The following is a 5,349-nucleotide window of genomic DNA, read 5'->3' as shown; positions in this document are numbered from 1 at the left end:
GCCAACGACCATACCACGCTGAGTACATCGGTTCTCGTCCGATCACCGAAATTAAGCAGCGTCGAGCGCGGTTAGTACTTAGATGGAGGAACGCTTGGGAACACCGCGTGTTGTTGGCATTGTCCAAAATTTTTTTATTTCATTTTATTTTCTTTTTTTATTTTTCTCTATTAAATAAAAAAGAATGAAGTCGATATCTTCATTTTTAACCGAAATAGAGCCAAAATAAAAAAACTCAACTGCTTATTATTTTAAGGTAAATGTAAAACATTCGGTATTGATTATGCTCTGTTGTATGTAGCTAGATACAATAGTCTATGATTTCCTTTGTAAAACAAAAGTAAAATTCTTTATAAATTTGTTTCGTTTTTTTGAAAAAGGTAATTTAAGGAGGCAAATTTTTGCAAACCATGTTTAGGAAATTTTAACATTTATTAAAAAAACAAGCATTTTTATTGTAAACTTCTTTAAAAAATTTGTCTTAATTTCCAAAAAAAGGTAATTCAAGGAGCCAAATTTTCCCAAAATTCATTTATTTTTAGCAATATTTAATAAATTTTAACATTTATTAAAAAAACTACAATTTTTGTTAGATTTTTTGATGCCAAATTAATACATACTGGTTATGTTCACTACTAACTAAAGAAAACAGTCATTTTCATTTCATTTTAAAATTGCTATGTTTACATAAAATACTTAATAGCTAAAGTATGATATTTAGGACATTAAGTAAATATTCTCATAAATACAAGGATTTTTTTTGAGACTACGACATTTAGTATTTTTGTGCTGCAGTTATGTGCTAGCAATCATTAGGTTATACAATGTTTTATTTCAAAATAAGTAAAATAATTCTCTGCCAGAAAAATTAAATGAAAAAACTGGCCATTTTCAAGGATTTTATAAAAGTGTTATAAAAACGTACTAATGATAATAAAAAACTTACATACTAATGATAATAAAAACTTACATACTATTAATAATAGTAATAATAAAAAATTACAAACTTTTATTTACAATATATACAATGACAGGATTCACTGATCCGTACAGTATACGGAATCAGTGTCCCAGTTATACCGCCGGTACCTTCTGTGGTAAAACATGAGACGGTCATCATCAAACATCAGTCCTTCATCTCGTAGCTTAATTGAAGCTGCAGGAGACAGGTGCTTCCTGGAGAGAAGGACTGATATGTCCTCATCAATATTGAAGATATCGTGCACAGTTTCATTATCTATGTTTTGGGACCTTTCTAGGAATTTTAATGTCCCATTGACCATAAATTTGCCAATCCTGTCGAAATGCACAGAGGCATATAAACTTCTGTTAGAAGGCTTCCAAGGAATATCATCTGTGTCTATATTCCGCCCTAGCCCTAGTGCTGACGTCAAAATTCTTCTTTCAAATACGCGTATTCGTTCCATTTGCGAGGATGACAAGTCAGCCCACGCCGTAAAGGAATACGCAATAATAGGTCTAATGATTTGTTTGTATATGAGAAGTTTCACTTCACTGGAAAGTGCCCTTCTCGTGGCGAACAGTCTCTGATATGAATGGTATACTTTTTTGGCCTTGGACAGGATGAAGTCCACATGGCGACAAAACTCAAATTTGCTATCAAACATAATACCTAGGTACTTCATCCTGTCCGAAACCGCAATTGTATCCTCGCCTGCCTTTATAACAGGAACATATTTTTTAATGTTGGGGCATGTGGCTCTGGGTTTCCCCTTAAAAACAACCGAGACGCATTTTTCAGTATTTAATTTAAACCCCCATTTATGGAAATATTCGCATGATTGCGCCAAGTATAAGTTTATTCTTGTTTCTAAGGTATTGGCATATCTGCCTTTTAATGCCAACAATATGTCATCCGCATATAATAGCAACAAACCCCCTTCCGGAGGGTCAGGTATATCGCTAATGAAAAGGTTGAACAAGACAGGGCCTAGAAGGGAACCTTGCGGAACCCCCGCTATGACCTGTCTCTGTTCAGATACCCTATCACCAACTCTAACCCTAAAGACCCTGCCTACCATCCATTCTATATGATTGGGTATCTAAACCAAAAGTTTGAAGTTTATATAAAATTCCCTTGTGCCATACCGCATCAAAGGCTTTTGAAAAATCAAGGCTAACTGCTATAGTGCCTTGCTATCGTTTGAAACCCTTAGTCACATAATCGGTAAATGTGGCCAGTGCATGTGTAGATGAATGTTTTGGTTTAAAACCAAACTGGCAATCTTTAATTATTCGTTTGTCTTCTATGAAGACTTTTAATCTACTGTATATTAGGCTCTCTAATATTTTTCCAAATGGGGAAAGTAGAGAAATTGGCCTGTAATTTTCACATTTTGTTTTGTCCGAATTGGGTTTGTTTATTGGTACAACCAGAGCTTCTTTCCTCTTAGATGGAAAGCAACCAAGATTTATGCAATGGTTGTACAAAATTGTTAAGAATGGGGATATTGTGTCTCTAGCCTTTTTAACAGCCACATCGGGAATTCTGTCAATTCCAGTGGACTTAAGGGAGGGTCTAGCTGCGATAGCTGAGGCGACAGCCTCGTTATCGACAAATCCATTTTCAACCCAAGTACTTTCATTGTTTATTGCAGAGCCGTCTGCAGAGAGATCACCGCTGAACTCTACCAGAGGGTTATGATTAGAGCTGGCAAACCATCGATGGAAATATCGATATTATCGATACTTAATTTTTGACGCCAATATCGATGAGTTTTTTATATCGATATTATCGAAAATTTTGACATCATCATAGAACAGTCATAGAAGTAATATCCGAAATTTACGCGATTGATTCTATAAATTTTTGTATAAACAAATAAAAAGATGTCATAAAATTTTCTACAAGCTTAAAGAGAATGGCGTGGATGGGATCGGTTTAGATGTGACCAACACTTTCAGGTGACCATAGGGCAGAGCTGCTCAATTTTGCAAAGATAGTATACTCAGCAATCCCACTGAGTTGTCTTTGCATTTGCTTTTCTCCCTCACGTACACTATGCGTGAATAAAAACAAACAAAAAACAATATTTGGTTGTTGATTTTTTTCACTCATACATTCACACATGCATTCCTTTTGTTTGTATTCCTATGGTCGGCCGTGCTATAGGGCTTAGAGTGGGCTAGAAACGAGCTGGGCCGCAACCAAGTTACATTTGAATTTAACGACCAACATTTGTGCAAGATGATGGGAATGTTTCAGGCGTAGAATAATTTGATGGGATAGCTGCAGTATGGAACGCAAGAACACGGAAACCTTGAAAGTCGATGACAATGGCAAAGACGAGAACGGTGGACAATAAGTTCATCAAGATGGTAAGTTTTAACGGTAGAAGGCTTTACCCAAAGCACAAACCTTATCGTTACGAGTGGCCATCAAGTGGAGCAAGGCAATAACGGCACCTTCGAAGTCATAACCCTTTTGCAACAATTTATCTAAAGCAACATTATCAAACCGGCGGCAAATAAGTTGATGATAATCAAAAATCAAACAGCTACACCTATTTCGGACGGATCAACATATACGCCAGTCATGACATAAACAATGGCTTGGGAGTGTCACCAACCAATTTTGGCACCAGCAAACAATTTTATAATCATGCCAGCTGAGTCAGAATTCATGATACCGAACAGAGGCATGGAAGTATACGGCTGAAGGACTTTATGAATTCGGGCAATTAAATTCCCATCAATAATTTTTGTTTTGTAATAATTAAAACTGTTTTGTTAACTATTCTCCGCACTCGACTAACCAGTCAGTAACAACAGAAAGTGAAATATGCAATATTATTCCCCAAAATAATTTCGTTAAATTAGGATGGAACAAATCTCTTCAAACTCCGCCTCAAGATGACGCAAACCTAAAGTACCGACTTTTTAGGGCCAAACCTATAGCTCTGCGTGTGCGTGCAAAATACAAAAACAAAATACATGTAATTCAAATTGAAATACATGTATTTTGTTTTTGTATTTTTGAACGCTCACGCAACACGCTTTAAAAATTAATTTTTCAATGACATACGAAATGTAAACAAGACACATCTGTCGGTCATTTTATATTTTAAATATATGGTCTGTTCCAGTACTGCAAGAATCTACTAATTTCCACTACTTTTTTAGATAACATAAAGGAAAAAATGTTATCGTAGTAAAAAATTTTAGCTTCTTGCAGGTTCTCGAACAGAGCAATGTAGGGCTAAAAAATCCACGATAGTATCGATTTTATCGATATTTTGAATCGGAAATATCGAAAAAATCGAATGTGGTCGATATCGATAGTTTGCCAGCTCTAGTTATGATTACGGGTCCCGCTTACGGCCTCGTTTACAAGGTTAAAGAAGGAGCCGTCATCCGTATTCTCCTCTATATAGTGAGAGCTCTTCATTTGATCAGCGAATAGCTCTGCCTTTTCCAGATCATCCGCAACAGGTGATCCGCTATCATCAATAATAGTGTCTATGGGGCTTCTGAATGACAATCCTGCCGCTCTTTTAACTCTCCCATAAGTCCTAGGACCTACTTCGATATTTTCTAAAGAATTCCTAAATCGGTCTTTTTTGAAATGGGACACAAGTTCGCGTATTATAGTGGTAATATTTCTTATGTCGGCTTTGAGCTCAACATATCTACCCGGATCTGCCGTTATTCGTAGGGTTTGCCACAATTTTTTACGTTCCTTCATGAATCGTATAATTCTTGGAGGCAATTCACCTAATATGGGACTTCTATATTTTATTTTAGGTACTGTGGACTCAATTGCATTTTGGAAGGAGGTGTTTAGTCCATCAATGCAAGAGTCTATTTCCTCAATACTGACGTTTCTGTCAATGGGCAATGTGTGGCCACTAATACCCTCTGCTATTTTTCTGTTGAATCTTCTTATATTGACCCTGTCAAAGTTGAAGAAGATTTGTTCTTCGTTATTTTATATGTTGTCAACACATATCCTTATTTCAACCGCCTTATGGTCGGATTCATAATAATGTGTTGGCAAAAGTTCGTCAATTTCAAGAGCAATACCGGGAGTTTTAATGAAATAGTCTATGTATGAGCTATCTCCCAATAAATTTGGTCTGGAGGGCTCTGCTGTAGGACAGAGCTAAAAATTGGGGCAATTAAGGAGGTAATTGTGTAATTCTGTACCTCTTTTGTTATTAGTTTCACCCCCCCAATCTCGATGTTTCGCACTCAGGTCACAGCCAATGAGTATCTCGGTCTGCCATTTTCCCTGCATTGTTTGTAAAATGTATAACCATTAAACGCTATTTAATGCCTGTTATTTAATTTGTGCTCTGCAATGAGCAGAACGTCAGGCCTTTGCTTTTT

The 5,349-nt window shown here is 36.2% G+C and overlaps 1 pseudogene; it reads left to right on the top strand.

Annotated features, from left to right (window-relative positions):
- LOC141395983 (5S ribosomal RNA) lies at window positions 1-119 on the top strand (annotated as a pseudogene).
- The last annotated feature ends 5,230 nt before the right edge of the window (window positions 120-5,349 follow it).

This window comes from Musca autumnalis, unplaced genomic scaffold (assembly GCF_047663935.1).
Source record: "Musca autumnalis isolate F117 unplaced genomic scaffold, ASM4766393v1 scaffold_2, whole genome shotgun sequence".
Taxonomy (NCBI): domain Eukaryota; kingdom Metazoa; phylum Arthropoda; class Insecta; order Diptera; family Muscidae; genus Musca; species Musca autumnalis.
This window is presented reverse-complemented; position numbering and strand designations above follow the sequence as displayed.